Source organism: Cyprinodon variegatus, unplaced genomic scaffold (genome assembly GCF_000732505.1).
Source record: "Cyprinodon variegatus isolate N-32 unplaced genomic scaffold, C_variegatus-1.0 Scaffold32, whole genome shotgun sequence".
Taxonomy (NCBI): Eukaryota; Metazoa; Chordata; class Actinopteri; order Cyprinodontiformes; family Cyprinodontidae; genus Cyprinodon; species Cyprinodon variegatus.
In genome coordinates this window covers 627,479-647,037 of record NW_015150485.1, presented here as the reverse complement: position 1 = coordinate 647,037, position 19,559 = coordinate 627,479, and the positions used below count along the sequence as shown (strand labels likewise).

The 19,559-nt window shown below is 38.2% G+C and overlaps 1 protein-coding gene across 1 annotated transcript in view; it reads left to right on the top strand.

The window, feature by feature from the left end:
- Positions 1 to 18,514: 18,514 nt before the first annotated feature.
- LOC107102260 (alpha-1A adrenergic receptor-like) overlaps positions 18,515 to 19,559 on the top strand; it is a 25,665-nt gene continuing 24,620 nt past the window's right edge. The window contains exon 1 of the mRNA XM_015401488.1: positions 18,515 to 18,651. The gene's annotated coding sequence lies outside the window, so the exon portion shown is untranslated. The remainder of the gene's footprint in view (positions 18,652 to 19,559) is intronic.

The window sequence follows — 19,559 nt, the reverse complement described above, 5'->3', positions numbered from 1 at the left end:
ACAACTGTCAGTTCAGGTGTTTTATAAAATATGTGAATCAGGAAATTGTCTATATACCAAACTGAACAATTCTTGTTCTGTACTCTGTACTTTTTCTACTTTTCTCTTATATTTTTTTATTTGAAAATTCAATGTATTACATGGATGCGTAAAAACCTCATTTTATTTCAGTGTTAAATTCTGTTTAAAGTTACAGCTTATAATTAAAAATGTCTCCGGACATCTACTGGTTGGTGATTTTCTTTATTCGCCACTGATGATTTTTATTTGGTTACCCCTGCTTTAGACCTTATCTGAATTTCTCTCTCCAGCTTCTCTTCTTATTATTCTTCACTCCCCTTCAACTGGAGATATCTCAAAGTTTAACAGCTGAAATGTACTCATTCCCTCAAAAACTTAAAACCTAAGTTGCAATTGCTCCTAAAAAAAACTAAGATTACAGTTTGACCTGTCTAAAAAAAAACAGCCCTGGCTTGGATGTTTGTTAAAAACATAAGACTCGCACTGCACTTAATGCTCAAATACATAACAAATTTGACTTTACCCTCAAAGTTGAGTTTTGAAAGTTGTCAAATACTATGTTGTATTTAACAGATCATTTGAAGAGGATGTGTGCATTAATACACAAATGTTATATGTTTGGGAAGCTTCCATATATCAGGGTTGGAGAAAAAAAAAATCTACTAGCTGAAAGAGATGCTGAAATAGATCAACAATTATTGACTGAAAGATTTCTTTCTCGCTCAGCATGAGAGAAGCTTTAAAACTGTAAATACAAACTGCATACAGGATGCTTAGACTGACTCTGTAACCAGGCATATAAATCCAGCCATGAACATTTGAAAGGCTTTTTTGTCTTCATTTATATATTTTTTTTATATCAGGAGTAGAGAGTTATATCCCACAGAAGTCAAATAAACTGCTTTCCCACAGTGTAAGAATAAATCCTTCTTGGATTTGTGTCAGTGTGTTTATAGAAAAATATGAATAATGATAACTCCACCGTTCAAACCAAGCCTCTCAACTGGATCCGACAGAAATTCCTCAGTCTTAACATTCTCAGATTCTCCTCCATCCCAACACAATCCTGGATCATGTGGATGTCAAAACCCAGCTTCCCTGTGGATGTCAAAGCCCTCCGGTTGATTGGAGGTTTGAAGAGGACCCCAATGCAGAGACTGAAGCTGAAGGTGGTTTACTAGCATATTGGATAACAGAAGGGTTGCAAATGAATAAAAAAAAAAACACACAAAAAAAATACCTAGGGACATCAAGAAATATACACACAAGGAGCCAAGAAAAAATGAGGAACCAGCAAACAGTGACTAAACAGGAGATGTATAAATCTGAGACTGAAAAGGAGGTGTATGAATGGGAGACCGAACAAAGACCGGGATAATCAGTAGATTGGGAGCAGGTGTGGACAGAGGAATCAAGAAGGGAGCTAGGAGGAGGAGACTGACACAAGAGGGCGACAGAGGGTAAACAAGAAATACAATGGAGAAGGGAAGACTGGCTTGCCACAGGGCCCTGGTTTGGGGACTGGCCAGCTAAAGGGCCCTGGCTCAGGAACTGGCCCGCTAAGGGGCCCTGGCTCGGGGACTAGCCCGCTTAAGGCGCCCTGGTTGACCCGCTAAGGGGCCCTGGCTCGGGAACTGGCCCGCTTAGGGGGGCTCGGGGACTAGCCCACTGAAGGCGCCCTGGCTGCGGGACTGGCCCACTAAAGGGCCCTGGCTTGGGAACTGGCCCGCTTAGGGGCCCTGGCTCAGGGACTAGCCCGCTGAAGGCGCCCTGGCTCCGGGACTGGCACGCTAAAGGGCCCTGGCTCTGGAACTGGCCCACTAAGGGGCTCTGGTTGGAAACTGGCCCGCTAAGGGACTCTGGCTCTAGAACTTGCCCACTAAGGGGCTATGGCTTGGGAAAGGCTGGCTAGCAGGTAGCTGATGAAGTTAGAAGGAAAGGAGAAAGTCCTAATTTTTCCCCCCAAAAAATTCAAAACGATTCAGATGTTTTAATTTGTGGGGGATCTGATTGTATGATTAGAGATTGTGTGGGGCCAAATGAGTCTTTTAAAGTCCTAAGAGGTGAGGACATCAGGGGGTAATGAAGGTGGCAGCTGAGACCAAAGAGGAAACTGAACTGGCTTGGTGGCGGCATAAGGCTAGCAGCAGGCTGACCCACAGTAGTGGTAGCGACAGGGTCGCACTGATCTTAAGGCAAGGAAGCTGCGGCATCAGACCCACCCTATGGAGAGTGAGTGGTAGCATCACTCATTGTTTTTTCACTCTTAAAATCATGCCTCCTATGAGTGTACTGCATGTGGGTTAGAGCAATCTCTTAAAACATGACATACAGCTTGGGCAGTTTGAAACATAAATCCAGGATGTTATGGTATCTTCCTGACGTCTTACAAAATAAGATCATAAATTGATAATTGCTTTGTTATTCATACAGATTATGTTTTCTGACATCAAAATGTGTATGATCTGAAAAAATAAATGTGAATTTAAAAGGATTTTCAGAGGAAATACACAAGAAAGGTAACCTTTTTTTGTTTAACCCTTTTCTAAAATACATTTTTGCTGCCATGTAATTCCTACCACTTCAGCTAAATAACCAAACATTATGCTTGCAGATTTAAAACCAATGCATTTGGGGGGAAAATGCTGTTTTTGCAAGTTATGTGAAATATTCTGCAGGACTTTTCTTTGATATTGGTTATTTATAATGAACGGTTCTCTGCTTTTGAATAATGTTCTGTCAGTGTTAATCAAATCTGTCTGTCTGTGAAAACAACAAAACCTTGAATCTTTTCCAGGTGTTATTAATGCTCTCCCTGTGCCATAATCTGTAGATGACAGATCTTTAAATCATACTGGTATGGAACTTGCAAAATGCTAGTGCTTGTGCAAGGATAAAGTGTTTCATATCCATTAATTGATGTTTAATATCAATCAAAGCCATTGCAGTCTCAAAGGTGAATATAAAGCTAAATCCTAATATAGTGGACCTTTAATCATGTATTGATGGTTTTGGCTGTGTTGAGAGTGCCATGTTGCCCTTTCTGGGCTGTGCACATTGAGGTCGATGGAAGTCTTAATGCTGAGGTTTACCAGAAACCTACACATACAGACCAATACCTTCATTTTGACTCACATCATCCAGCGGAACATCAACTTTCTGTGATCAAAACTCTGAGTTACTGGGCTGACAATATTCCCTTAATTGCAGAGGAAAACAAAAGGAAAAAAAACACATACTAAGAAATCACTTGAAGCATGTGGTTATCCAAACTAGGCATTTGTTAAGTCAGCCAAACAACCCGCAGGAAGAACAACACTGCATGCAACACACAGGAGAAAAGAGATGCAAAAACATTGTAATTCCATAATAGTGAATTTCAGAGAAAATCAGAAGGTTTCTCTTTAAACACAACATAGCGGTGAATTTCAAACCCAACTACACACTCAGACATATACTGCTTCGTCCTTAAGACAGAACAGCCAAACCTAAGCTGAGCATTGTGTTTGAGATCCAGTGCAGTGAAGACTGTAGACCCTCTTATATTGGAGAAACCAGACAACTACATTAATGCATAGTACAGCACAGGAGAGTCAGTAACGCTGGACAAGATTCAGCTGCACACTTGCACCTCAAGAAGAGTAGAAAAGAATTGAAAAATGACAATAAATCATGGCACAATATACCACCAACTCACCCCTATCGATATATAAGAATGGATGATCCTTCTCATCAGGTAAAACCTCCATTGATACAGTGTGTGAGTCTAGCGAGCAGCAGGAGAGATCAAGAAAGAGAGAGATAAAGCAGGGTATGAAATAAGAAAGAAAAGAAAGCAATATTTAGATAATACTAATATTGGCTAAAACTAAACATGTTTTATAAATAGTCCCAGATCTCACAAAAGAAGGCTCCTGTCTAGTTAGAAAGACACATTAAGTCCCAAAGTGCATCAAATGCAAATACTTATATTTAAAAACAATTAGATTCGTTTTTATCGTTTTCCATTGAATGACAGCTCCCTTCCGACCAAAATGGGACATTAAGGCTGACATGGAGGATGGCCCCCTGACTAAAAGTTCTTTTGGGGGAGCCAAAATGGCTGATTCCGCCACTGGCTGAAAGCCATGTCTTGTTTGTGTGTGGCAATCCTACATGCACTGACTCAGCCTGAAGTCTTGCTTTCTGAATCTCCACCATATTTTTAAATGGGTCTCGTTTCACAGTCCACTCCCGGGTGTGGTTATTACTGTCGCTTGTACAGTTTTTTCTAGCACATCTTTTCTTTTACCCTGCTCATCTGTTAACATGCTTGGACACAATAATATGTGAACTGCCAGCATTTTCAGCAATAATTTTTGTGTGTTGTCCTCCTTGTGCAAGGTGTCAATGATTGTCCTTTGGACAACTATTAAGTCAGCAGTCTTCCCTTTGATTGTGTCATCAACAGAACTAGACCATTTAAACAACTTCCTGTGTAAACCTAAAAATTTAAGTGTAAGATATATGGACAATAATTAAGGTAGTTTTTGGTTATTTCAGCACAAAAATGCAGATAAATAAATGCTGCAAGAGTATTGTACAGAGAAAACAGAAGCTTTTATGCAATTGGATTAACTTTAAGTTATGATATCTTATACTGTACCCTAGTTAGGTTACCTTTGATCAGGGATTGAAGCTGCAGTCTGATAAAATAGTTATTGATTGATCCCTTCTTAGAGCAATCATAAAAGTTTGAGGTTTGAAACTTAGCCTTTGCAACAACAAAAAAGTATATGACAAATTTTCCAATCATTAAAAAAACCTAAACAACCAATTTATAGTCTGAAATGTACAAAAATTGTACATTTAGAACAAAACATTCCGAGTTCTGCCAGTGAGTTTCCAACCATTTGTGCAGACACATGCACATTTGTGGCTTGCTGGAGGTCATTTTGCATTTCGCTCTGGCAGTGCTCCTCCTGTTCCTCCTTGCACAAAGGCATTGCTAGCAGTCCTGCAGCTGGGTTGATGCGCTCCTACTGCCTCCTCCACATCTCCTGGTGTGCTGCTCTGCCTCCTGGTAGCACCTCCAGCCTCTACGCTGACAGAGACAGAAAACCATCTTGCCACAGCTCACACAGATTTACCATCCTAGATAACCTACACTGCCTGAGCCACTTGTATGGAATGTAGAGTCCGCCTCATAAGTATGAAAGCACCACCATTATTCAAAAGTGACCAAAACATCAGTCAGAAACAGAAGTGCTCTGTGGTCCCCACCTGCAGAACCACTCCTTTATTCGGTCTGCCTAAAATTTCCAACTATTGTCTATTCCATTTGGACTAGGGAATGTGAAGTTGATTGTTAATCTGTCCTGCTTCCTAATTGATTTCGTAAAACTTTCATGTTATCGAAGTTATACTATGTTCCCTTTATTTATTTTAATAGGAAGTGTAACAAATGAATCTATACAAATTCACTTTTGGAACAGCATTATTGAAAAAGAAAATCACTTTTTTCAAAGGATATTCTAATTATATGTCCAGCATTTGCATCTTTATTTATGTGCACTTTTCAGAGTAAACATTTTTGGCCACAGTTTTTCCTTCCACTCAACTCTATGTTTAGATACAGCTTTATGTGAATAGCCAGCTTCTTTAGTAATTGCCTTTGTTGGTAACCCTGACTGTCTGCTAGATAATTATTTTCTGTGCAGTCTTCCTCTTATTGAATTGTATACATTCATAAGGAGCTGGATTTCCTTATTGCTTGTGCACCTTTCGCAACTTTTGGAATATACTTAAACAAAACCTACTGTTAACAAAAAATATATTTTTGGCTTACCATCATTTTGAATTGTTTCAGTAACTAGCTGATTAACAACTGCACCTTTTTGTCCATTACTCTATAGGACATTCCATAACATTTCTAGTATAAATCTTTTTTATCGCTTTTGTGTGACATCTTAATTCAATTCTGTGTGTTCTATGTTTAACTTGTTGTATTGCATTACCAAGATAAATTTGCTAAAGCATTTGTTTCACCTGAGTTGCACTGTCTCTTTTTGGGGTGGTATTTAATCTTGCTGGTGTTTGGATGCAAAATAAAGACATTTTCCCTCTCTGAAGAAAAATGATGTGGGAGTATGTCTCAGTTTGACTACATGAAAATCCACCGACAACATCAAATAGCCCCCAGATAAAAGGTATTCAAAAAGGTATGACATATGCCTATGGCTTTGTGAAACATTTACCTGATTAGCATGGGTTTTGCTCCTCTAAAGAAGTAAAAGGAACATTTGGTTCCACAGATTAAACTAACTGCCTAAAGGCTGGTGGTACTTGCCTTTTGCTGTGCATAGAGCACATCACCACCTTAACGGAGGTTAGGATGTGCCAAATGCATCAATAATAACTAAAGGAAGATACATAGGCAATTTCTTCTCTCAGGTTATTGTTCAGGCTGATGTATTTACTGCCTCCTCAACAGTCCAAGAACTTTACGATGAGAGTTTTAGCTAAAACTTAGAGCTCAGGCATCCGTGATCGTTTTTACCCCCCTCCCAAACCCACCTGCCATCATTCCTGACCAAGGTGCAGAGATGACACATTTATCTTCAGTGACAGGGATGTCTCATATGTCTGCTGCTCCTGGGTGTATTGATCAACTTATAGATCTTTCTGGTGTGTGGTTTGTTGTTACAACTTTCATTTTTTTCACATTGTCCTCAGACTGAGCTGAACACATGAATTATATTTATTAGATTGAAATTGGTGGAAATGATGGAAAACATTTTTAAGAAGGGAAATATTTTGGTTTAGAAGGGCTGAAAGCTAACTGGCTAACTGGGTGTTTACTACTCTCTACACTGCTAATCAGAATAGGATGGTACACCTGCTAGCCTCTTATTCACCCTCATTCTTCTAAGCTGTTACTTTACCAATTAATATCTGCCTTTCAATTTTTACCTACCAGATCATCTTTTCCATTCCTCTATTAGGATCACTACCATGTCAGTTTTCTCTGCCAACATTCCTGTTTTTCCCTTCTCAGCCTGCTCTCATTGGATTCTTTCAGCTTCAGACCCTGGTCATGTTCTGGACAGTTTCTACCTGCCACCAGTTTGATCTACCTGCTTCAGCCCTTTCAGTCATTGGCCCAATCCCAAACCGCCCCCTATGCACTAAACCTTGACTATAGAGCAGGCATCCCCAAAGTCTGTCCTCAAGGGCCGCTGTCCTGCAGGTTTTAGAGGTTTCCCTGCTCCAGCACAGTTGATTTACATTGATAGTTGATTAACAGGCTTTTGTTGAACTGCAATCATCAGAATCAGCTGTGCTAAAGCAGAGAAACCTCTAAAACCTGCAGGACAGCAGCCCTCGAGGACCGACTTTGGGGATGCCTGCTATAGAGTGTCACTCTGAAAAGTCACACTTGCAGCTGTGGTGGGCATCTTGTTTGAGGGTGGAGGGTATAAACGAGAATGGGACAGCCTCTTCTTTCCATTGTAAAGAAATCAACCGTTGCTAGGGCAACACAAATACACCACATATGCATTGCTGTGGCTTTGAGATGCAGTTTGACATGATATCAAACATTTGTTCCTTTCTAGAAGATAATACTTACAGAGTAAAAAAAAAATCTATTTTAAATAGGGCTTTTTAATGGCATAATTTTTCTTCTTCCGAACCTCTGATTTTCTGTGACAGGTGTGACAAAGATGCAGCTACATTTAGATGCAGATGTTTTCTCCGCTATTAGGCTGCCGTTGCACGGCCGTTGCATACAAGGCTGTGTCGAAACGTCCGCCCTAACCCCTTAATCCCTTAGTCACTAGAGTGGGGACTATACAGTGGACTTTATAGTCAACTCAGTTAAGAAAGATAATCACTACTTTTTGCTCTCCGTTGATCATGTAACTCCGCCTCCCTTTATAGTGCCTCTGACATTTTTGTTATTTGTCAACACCACAACATATACCATGATGCTTTGCAAGGAGAGCTCTCTCAAAGCAATCTGAGATATATCTACTCATCCAGTGACAATGGAAAATACTTAGTTTTCAAGGTGCATAGTGTTAAATATCAAGTCCACTCGATTCATACTCTATATCAGAGGTCTTCAACAGGGGGTCCGCAACCCCTAGGGGTAGGCTGAGGTACTGAATGAGGGTTGTGAAAGTTTTAATGGATAAGACCTTTTGTTTTATATTCCCCCTTGCAATTTTTTCCACTCATTGAAATGTCTTTAAATCCACCATAACATGAATTCATCACACTGTCGTAAACAGAAAAATGGAGGCAGAAGATGTCTTTCAGTCATCAATGCACATATTCAGTGACACACAGGAGCTCTTATCAGCTGGGCACCGTTTCATTCACAACACCTGTCCCATCAATGAGGAATCCGAATCAGAAATACTTTAATAATCCCAGGGCGAAATTACTTTCGTTACATGACATACAATACAATATATATATATATAATTACATGTAGGCGGTCCCCGCTCCATCTCGCCATCAGTTTGAGGGTCCTTGGCCTGGGAAACATTGAATACCCCTACTCTAGATGTCCAGACACTCATCTTAAATGAAGTAATTACTAGTGCCCTATTTAGTGACTTGGGTTTTGGACGGCCCTTAATATGGCACAGCCTCCATAGAAATATATATATGCAGGGTTCGGAGCCGGCAATTGCCTGCCATCTCAGGCCTGCAATCAGGCATTTCAGCCTTTCAACAGCAGGATCCACATTCATCTGCCAGCTTAAGCCTGCTACGTCTCTGTTTGTCACCCAGTTTTTTGCACATTCTTTGCTCAGAATTCTACCATTCTGCCTGTCAATATTCCAGAACATTCATTGCAAATGTCTAAAACTTATGGAACTTGTGTCTGTTAGGGACTTATAATTAAAACATTATTGGGGAATAAAGCTTAATCCTTCTAGATTCCTTTTGGAGTTTGCTTTAGGTCACTTTACAGAGCCTTCGCTCCTATTGTCAATTGATGTAGCAAAAATATGATAATCTGCTTGTTATGAAGACACAAGAGCTCAGCATAGTAGATACTAAATTGATCATGATCTTCTTCTACCAAATAGATCTATTCTTTGATACAAGAGGAATAAATCCAAATGTTGTAACGTTGTAGTTAAAATGGTGGAAGGTGACGTTAAATTTCAATGTCTACAAAGCTGCATCTGAATGAACCGCAAGAATTATGTACAGTAGTCCTTTGAAAGGACGATGCTAAAGTTTATGGTCATAATTGCATGTTTGGAGAAAATCAAACCAGTTGTAAAGACAAACGGGGCACAAATTGGTATGAGAAAGCGATAAGTCAAAGTGAATTTAAACGATTATTGCTGCCAGAGGTATTACTGAAAACCTATTAAACCATGGAAGGTGTTTTATTTTTCCCATGTCAGTCAGTATAGTCATTATGAGACATTAAATAGATGATTATGAATGAATGATGGTACAGTAGGGTGAAGCTCTAATATCAAAAGAAAGAAAAAGCTAAGTGAAAAAAAATAAACATTGACTGCTTGCTGTAAATCCCCACAGTCACTGGACTCTCCTCACTTTTACTTCAAAAAAGACTTGAGCTGAAAACAAAAACACTCCATATCATGGGAACATGGCTTCAGTGTATCAAGCTTGTCTGCATTTGGATCTTTGAGGTGTGAACAAGGAAAGAGGTACAACAGCTTTTTTTTTTTTTGTTTTTCTGAAAATCACCGCTGAACAGCCTTTTATTTTCCTCGGGTCATGAACTCCTGTTAGACGCTGTTTTAGAAATGACAACCTGACAGCGTTTCTGTGGCTTGAAGAATGGCTCAGTGTTTGAAATGCATCTACAGCAATACTGCAGTCAATGAAACGTTTCTCCCCTTTTCTATGTATTTCGCAACAACACTACACTTGCAACTATCAACTGTTTTCAACCTACAGACATGCCAATTTTGTGGCAGTTTCTGCACATTCTTTGCTCAGTCTGTGCTAACTCTCAAGAAACAAATATCAGAACTGCTTAAAGGTCAGATTCCTTGCCTTCCTGGCGGATAGGCATCTTGAAGAGACATTATTGCACCACAATTCTCACTGCATCCTCTCATAACTGATGTTGTCTCATTTTGGCTGACTGCGGGCATTAAACCGATTACAATTTGGCAGTCCTGCTCTCTCTCCGCTTTGTCTGCCAGGGGAAGAAAAAACACTTCCAGCTCCAGCCCCCATTTGGCAGAGAGAAATATGTTTCGTTGTTATCAGCTTCAGCTGGTTAAGTACTGAATTATTCATAGGTGAGTAAAGGCTTGCTTTAGTGAGATTAGTGCACCTAATTGTTCCACAAGTTTGTTTTGCCTGAATGCAGCAGAACACCACCATCCTGAAGGATTTTGTTAATGAGAAAAAGAGACAATGGGACTTCAGACTTTTCTAAACTTTTATGAAACTTTTACTATCATGATAATTAGTTCTCATAACAAGTTATTTGCATTTGATACTGAAAAAGGTCTGCTGATGATCAACAATCTGACTTCACCTATCATGTTTTTTTGCCACAACTTGGCAAAATTACAATAATCCCTTAGTTTGCTGTACATATACATATACCATTGCTGAAACTAATGATTATTTTGCAAATTGATTAAACTGTTGATTATTTTTTAATTTAATTGATTAATAATGCGATAGCCAAAGGTTTCTTTAAGATTTTTTATAAAATAAAACCAGATGAAACTAAAGCTTTTCCCCTATTTGAGTTCTGGTTAGAGTATATTGAAAAACTTTTTCAAAAAAAATCCCACTTTATACGTTTTTCTACCACAATTTTCCCTTATGCTTAATTTTTCCTTTGATTTGACGTCTGAACTGCCTTTTTTTATATTTTATATTTCCCATAGCTCACACTCCTCATGGAATGTGTCATAACTGCCTGCTGAGTAACTAGTAAAACAGTAGCCCTTTCCAGTGCTGAATATAACATATGCATACTTTAGAAATATAATTTCTTTATAATCTTAATATTCTTAATATAAGAGAAACTAGCTTCCCTACTTTGGGTGTGTATCTTTTGGTACCAAACTTCTTCTTCCAATCAACTCTTTAATTACAAAAGGCATTTTTAGCAATAAACTTCCATACCTTTAAGTGACTCTTATGAGAAGCTCTCAAGTTAACAATCTTCCCCTTGATTGTAAAAGCTGTGACAATTGAGTTTGCATTGTTCTTATTCATCATTTTCCCCTTAAAGTAATTCATAATTCATAAATAGTTTAAACTTTAATTGATGTAACACTAGTACTGTTTCATGGCTTAATATGAAAAATCATGGGTTTGTTTATGCATTACTTTTTAAAGTAAACCCAATAGAATCATCACTTATTTTGATTTGTCCCTCTATTTGTCAGGTGTGCTGGAAGGTAGTTGAGGACCTAAACCCTAGTGATGAGTTCCTACTGATTTAGTTATTTAGATAGCAGCAGAAACAGAAATCCAGGAACAATAAACAATAAATCAAAACTAGGAGCTGCCAGAGAGAAAAATACATGAGGATCACAGCAATAAAGAGAAACCAGCAGAGAGGAACTGCACAGGAAGAGTATATATTAGAGACAGAACAAAGACTGGGTTAATCAGCTGATATGGAGCAGGTGTGGATAGAAGGAACTAGAAGGGAGCTAGGGGAAAGGAAACTTGCACAAGAGGGCAACAGAGAGCAATACAAAAAACACAACACTGCTCAAATTATAACTACAAATCAACTAAAATGTTGCCAATTGGAAAAAAAAACAATGACCAAGAAAACATAGAATAACATAAATAAAAATGTAAATTAAAAACTCCAAAATAAACTTAAACAGAACCAAAAAGTCCACAAAGGGCAGGATCATGACACTTTTAAAATATTTTACTTTGCAAACCATTTATTTATATAGATAGGTTTATACATTTATTAATCGCTATATTCCTGTTTCTTTCTTAAGATTGTGTGGTTCGGTTTAACTTATTATCTGGGATGATGTAGAATGATGATGAAGTTCAGTGTATCAGTGTGTCAGTCCTGATAAAAGCCATAAAATAAAACAGCCGGGGACTGAAGAAGAAAATTGGCAAGAAAATAGTCAATATAATTTTTCCTCTAAAAAAAAAAGATAGAAAATTGAAGATGTCTGTGAATGTCTCACCAAAATGCTCAAAATGTCAACCAAGGCTATTTCCTGACCAGCTCCCTTTATATTTTTTCTACCTCACATTGCTATTGTTTGATACACTGTATTAAAATATTTTTATTGTTATTTTTCCTAAATTCCAAGCCATAATCTACAGTAAATTGCCATGTGTACTATGATACTTTTCATAACCTTTCTTTTTAGTGATATTTTCTCACCTGTAAATGGTAGCAGACAGGTTTATGAAGAAAAAGTACATTTACCGACCTCCAGACAATACAAAAGATGAAGCCTTACTCCAATGATCAATAGGTGACAGTTAGGACAAACTGTGTAGAGGCAGCCTTTCAATCACAGCCACCACAGACGTACCCACCCACGCTAAAGGGCAATTTAGAAACAGGAGTTAACCAAACATTTATTCTATCACAAGGCCACTACGGACATGCACATCTTTGCAAAACCACATATCTGTTCATAACCAAGACCCCATAAGGGAAAATGTAGTAGCAACTGAAAACTTATAATTGCTTGAAGCAAACATGCAAACTCCATCTAATAAGACTCCTGTCACCGTGAGTCAACCGCCTTAACCACAATCCAGTGCAAATATTTTTTACAAAATTTATGTGAAGTCAAAATTAACTTAAATTTTAGCTTTGTGTTGCGATTACACTTGTGCTTAAAGTTTACATACATTCATTCCCATTATAAAAAAATAATGAATTCACACTAGCATTCAAATAAACTATAAAAAGTAATAACCTAAATGTACTCAATTCTAATTTAGCAAAATAAAATATTAATTTAGAATTTTTCTTTAAAAAAACAACAAAAAAATAATCTGTCCCAGTGAAATTAAAGTAAGTTGCTCATCAAGAGGGAACCAGCATACCTGTCAACAGGTGCAGAAGCCAGACTGAAAATTTCCTGAACATTACAGAAAACACCTGATTTCATTGCCTTAAAGTGTTAATCAACAAAATTTGAGTTCATAAGCTCCACCATATATATACTGCAGAGACAGGCATGACCCTGATGGAACAAGTGGAAGAAGATGGATGCATGAATATGCCTATTAAATAAAGTTTTCATCAAATATAAATCCCAAATATATAGAAGTAAACAGCAATGCAATCCGAAGGCTATTTCTCTTTTATATTTCATAGACATGCTAAGTATGCCTTCGGTAAGGTTAAAGGAAAAAAAAATTCTCTGTGTCAGTATTAGACATGTAGGTAATCTTAAAAGAAAAAAACTATATCTTATTTTCGCTGTTCCCACATCTTGCCCAATAATGCAAACTGAGGGACATTCAGTGGTCCAAAATTTTTAATCCTCTTTTGGAACCAGTTTCCTTTTCATAAGATTTTATTAAGAACAAAACAGCAGAAACGGAGAATAAATAAGTAAAAAAGATATGAAATGTTTTATCCCATCACCCTGTTTAGATGGATTGACCGTGCCTCACATCGTATTAGGGTGTAATAAGCGTCTTTATTGTTATTTCTATTTCACAGAATAAGATATTATTGCTTATCTTGCATATTATGTCCTTTTGTAAGCAGCGATGAAAATGGTCACATTTAAGGAAGATTTCTTCCAGAACATGACCTAAAAATTGGTTTCAGAATATTTGTGAATGTTATCAAATGAATAAACGAGAATTGCACATGTTTACACACATTAAATGCACATCTGGCAGAGATTGTAAAACCAACAGGGAGGGAATGAGTAAACAACCACAGCCGATGCAGCTGCGTCAAATGTCTTATTTAATGTAGATTTAGAATTATGGTTCAGAGATAAGAATGCTGCATCTCATTATAAATCCTCCTCTCTTGCTGTGTATCATTTCATTATCTCAGCTTTGCTGCAGGTAAAAACATTGCAAGAAGAGAGGAGTCAAGGAGATGAAAATAGGATGTGCAAACTGTGAAATGAGGAGAGGGTTCTGTTTGTCTTGTTTTACTTTGTCTATGTGCTTTTCCACCCACACGACTGATTGTTTTTGCCTTAGTCTCTTTAGACCAGCCTCCCTATATATTTAAAGCCCATTTAATTTAGCCTTGCTTCAATTTAAAATTCACTTCCATTCCATCCCCAGTTAATTCTTTGTTTCTCCACACAGTTTGTAAGACATGTTCCTTATACCTAATTTAGTTTAATAAAATTGCTTATTTTTGTCTGTGCTGATCCTGGTTCAGGGTAACTTCGGATTTTTCTTTCTTTCTTTTTTTTTTTTTTTTCCCAACCTCTTAGGATCTCAGCTTTAAGAAACTGCAGTTACACTCATAATCATAGAGTTGCTGCTGCCAGGGTCACTATGTTTTTTTTTTTTACGTAAGTAATGAGGTGTACACTTCAGATTTGAATTAAAGATTTCCTTAAAACTCAGACCCACGCAGGGCCATACAAAAGCAACTTTCAGCTTTAAAAATGTTCAGACATTTATGTCACACTGTTTCAAGGCCTGGGTCAGTATTAGAGGTGTAAAGCATCTTGCAAAATCATGTTTTTTTTATATAAACTATTCAGTGTTCATAAAGTGCTAATCTCATGTTATCCAATAAAGCAAACTATAAGTAAAATAGAAAAATGAATACTGACTACAGGTCTAGTTACCCCCATATTAAAAGAAAATAATCCAAACAGATGAGCTTAGAATAAATTTATGTAAAATAACATGGAAAGAAAAATGAAATATGAGAAGTAACAACAACAAAAAATATGTTTTTGAAAATGAAACTGTTTTTTTAAAAAGCCTTCTTTTGGATTGAAAACTTCCAGACATGGAAACTTCTAGTATAGAGGGAGTGGTTTTGGCCATTTCTTTTCGCATAACAATAGCTTTAGAGGGGCTGCACGGTGCGGGAGCTTGTAGCACTATTGCTTTGTAGCAAGCAGGTTCTGGGTTCGATTCCTGACCTTGGAGTCTTTCTGCATTGAGTCAGTGAGCCCCAGGGCAGCTGTGGCTACAATGTAGCTTGCCACCATCAGTGTGTGAGTGTGTGTGTGAATGGGTGAATGAATGTAGTGTAAAGCGCTTTGGTCAGGTCTCTTGGCTTGAATAAAGGCGCTATATAAGTACATGCCATTTACCATTTACCATTGAGTTTGCATGTTCTACTCTGTGCACACATGAGTTCTCTCTGGGTACTGGTTTCCTCCCACAGCCAAAAAACATGACTGTTAGGTTAATTGGGTTCACTAAATTGTCCTTAAGCCGGTGTTCTGTCAGCTCAGCATACCGCATCAGGCCAGCATACTGCATCAGTCCAGAATACCCTTAGTAATATGCATTACAAAGAGTATTCTCTGTCTCTGTTTTATTTCCCGATTTAGTCAGGTTTTTGTTTTATGCATACCTGTATGCATAAAACCTGTAACCACTGTAACCTGTAAGCGCTAATATTGCACAATTTTTTGCCCTTTTTGGGCCGATTCTCAAGTCATGTGAGAATTTTTTGATCGGGCCGACTTTCAGAATGTTAGTGCATGGTGTAGTATACAGGGGGTAATGAGGGGCGATAAGCCTCTCACGACCACCTCCCGATCAGGAATCGTGAGGTCGGGAGGAATTCAAAATTGTTTGAAATTCAGACAGCCATTGTAAGGTGTTAATGGGTAAATCATTCTTTATGTAAATTGACAGACTGTAGCAACCACGTTTGCTCAGCCATGTCTTTGTCCAAATACGTCGTCGCCTTTTATTTTTAGGGCTTTCAGCACACAAAATTGCACAAATAGCCAAGGCAGTGTATTTCACTCTATTGAGGTTCATATTCCTCTTCTACTCACATGGCCCCCGGATAGACGAGTCCGTGTAGCACCACCTCACTGCACAACTGAGTCCGACATGGTTTTTAGACGTGCAGTGTGAGCAGGTAGATCCCATCAGAGCATCGGGCTGCACAGTGTCAGAACATACATTGTGAGCTGTAAACATTTAAACCCTGCGGTTTCGTTGTACAGTGTACTGTAAGCTGCAGCTGCGTGCAACGATTGAAAAAATTGTCCAGTGTATGCCCGGCTTTAGGTGTGAGTTTCTGTGTGCATGGTTGCGTGACTCTGTGTTGCCCTGCGACATACTGGTTACTTGTCCAGGGAGTACCCCGCCTCTCGCCCATTGACTGCCAGAGACAGGCCCCACTGTGACCCCGATGGAATAAGCAGGGGATGGTTGGTAAACTTTCCATTTCTTTCTAAATTTCAACTACTTAATTTATTGGAAAGCTAAGAAAAAATAAATTAACTAGTTTTATGAAGTGTGAGGAGGGTTGGCGGTGGTGGTGCTTAGAGCACTGCGGTTTTTCTCTGAGAAGGTTGCAAGTACCCGGATTGATCCCTACAGCCTCCACTCTGGGTTCCTGAGTAAAACCCTTAACCTCTCACTGCTCCCCAGGCACTATACAACGGCAGCCCTCTGCTCCCCAAGGGGATGGGTTAAATGCGGAGAGGGAATTTCCCTATTGTGGGACAATAAAAGGATTTGCATTTATTTTACATTTAAGTCTATAAGAAAATACTGCAAACCTACTCCGTTGGGTAAGCTGTTCTCTGATTTATGTTCCATGCTCTTTCTCCTTCATACATGGTTGTCTAGGAGGCATTCATAGAACTAAGTTTCAGTCTCCTCTGATGGTCAGACTACAATTGAATATATCTTCAAGCTTCAGCTTAATTTTTTTAAAGCAGTAGATTCCTTAGATTAACTGTTAAAAGGTTCAGAAATACACCTGGAACCAGCATTTACCGGACATGTTTGTTGTTCCATTGATATGGGCCTGTATTTACCTATTATTCAAAGTTATTGAGGCTTAAACAAATAATTGATAACTGCAGTTAACACAACCAACTACCACTATCGATTCATAACTGAGGTTTGAGTTCTTCTTAAATGATACCAGTGCACATGGTGCTCACTGATACTCTGTCACCACAGCTATAGCGTTTCATCCAGGACCTTAATGAGGTGTCACCATGGGGTGAACCACAGTGATATTGCTACAGAGCTCTCTGTAATTTTTAATCGGGAGCTTAATGTGTTTTTTTATTATCCCCAATCTTTCTCCCATTTGCATTCTCACTGATTTATTACGCTTTTTCAATGCTACTTTGGGGTTTTCATTTTTTAAATTAAACATGCAGACGCTGACGCTACTTCATCAAGTGTTTGAATGCAAAAGTGGTTACAAGTCAAAGATAATCTGTTAGTTGTTTTATATTCTGCTAATTTATCCTTTCATGGGCACTGCGATGCTAAGATATTACCTAAAGTCCCAGACAAGGAGATTTTCCTTAATATTTCAAACTGAGATGATTGGCTGCTCCATCATATCTCACTAGGAGGTTTTGCATCAACTTATCTTGTCAAATTATATACTTAGAATATTACATAAACTATATAAATCAATATGACATAATTTGCTTGACTTTTAATCAGTTTTTTTTGTCGGGGTTTATAAGTATTTCTGTAGTTGTTGAATTGGAGCATATTTGTTTGGTCAAGACAAAAAGCTTCCCTAAGTCTACAGCACAGTGAAAACATTACGCCCACATCAATAGTGATGCTAATTTTTACCAGAAACATCTTACAATGTTAAAACTTGGACTTAAATGTCTTCTCTAATGACCAATAATCTGAGCAGTGTTTTTTTCATCATTTTTCACTTTTCATTCAACACAATTGAACAAAATGTGTGAATTAATCTGAGAATAATTGCAGCTGCTTTGTGATTAACTCAGATTTGTGCAAAAATATTGAACTAAAACGATCAGCAGCGTTAGAATTTACTTTGATTCACACTATTACTCTAAGGTCCCACCTGACCTTTTTTTTTCCCTGAGGCTCTGAATGAGATGATTTGCTTATTTATCCTTTTCCAGTAATCATGATCTTTTTGCTTATCATTGTAAATTATATTTTGTCACAATCGATGGAATTTACAAAATCTTCTGTACTGAAAAGATTATCAGTTTTAATTAAGATGATCCCTAAACTATTTTATTTCCTAAAAACCCCCATTAGTCGGAGCACAGACTGGCCTCATTACACCTCATTATGGTAACCTTAATTACCAGAACCATCTATAACTACAGTAGGGCAATTCTGTTGTTAAATATGCTTAAATAAACTAGAAGAAGACACAAAACAAGAACAGAATGGCTCCCTTGGTGGTTATTTGCTTATGATAGTGCAAGGATGCAAACAGCCTCTCACACCTCAGTTATCACAGCATTTGAGCGCCTTGGTGGGAGGCGGAGTCAAAGACGATCAGGTTGGTGGTCCACTCTGATTGTATTTTCCATCAGAGGAGGCAAGAGGACTGACTGCAGAAAGGAGGAAAGCACTTCACTGCGTTCTCCGTGTTGTCTGTAGCTGCCTCAATGACGAATGACTGCTCTCAGAGAAAATTAGCTGAATTCTCCTCTGGGCTCACACTCATATGTTGGCCACTCTAAAGCAAAGGTAAGACTTTTTCCTGTTTTTTGTGCTTCCATTCAACAGCTTCCTCCTCTACTAATCAGCCAGGCTGTCAGATTCTCATACTGCATTTCTATAAAGATTTTTATTTTTTTATTTTGTCCCCTATAAATGTTTTAACTGGCTTTTTTTAAGGTAGCAATATTAAATCAAATTGATATTAATAACCTTTTGCTCGACATTACAAGCATATTTTGAAAAGATCAGTAATCTATTTTACTCTTACTCTTTTAATCTTTCTAATCCATTGCTGGAAAACTCCACCCCTTCAACAGGTAGTCTGGATTTAAAATACAAATCAAGCTGGAGTCTGAAATATGGATTATAATTCCTTAACAAACCTAAAAAAAAAAAAAAGATAAATAATTTAGATTTAGCAGCAGTGAGAGTTGGGATAGATTCCCCAGTGAGACACACAAACAAAACCTTCCTGGGTGGATTAAAGCAGTCAGATGCATTCTATCAGTGGCATGGCCTAATGCTTAAGGCAACATAATCAAGGATGTCATGCAGGTATTGAATTATGAACTTCAGGCAGTGACTCATCCCTGAGGAGAATGGCCAACATTTTAGGAAATGGACTTCCTATGTTGTAATCCATCATGTGAGTGCTCTCTGGGGACTGGGCACCAACTGTTAACATTAGAGTGTTTATAGACACAGAAAAGCATCTGAACTGGCTCTTCAGATCTGGCATGAGTAGTGCAGGCTTAAGTGGTGTGATGTGACTTAGGTCATGCAAATGTTTGAAAACTTGGTTTAAGCTGCTGCTGTGTGGAGGTATTTGAAGTTTTATCGTAAAACATCTCTCCCTTAGCTGTAAAATTATTAGGCCCGAGCAGCGACAGCGCTGCTGCGAGAGCCTATTGTATCTGTAGTGTTTATTATTATTA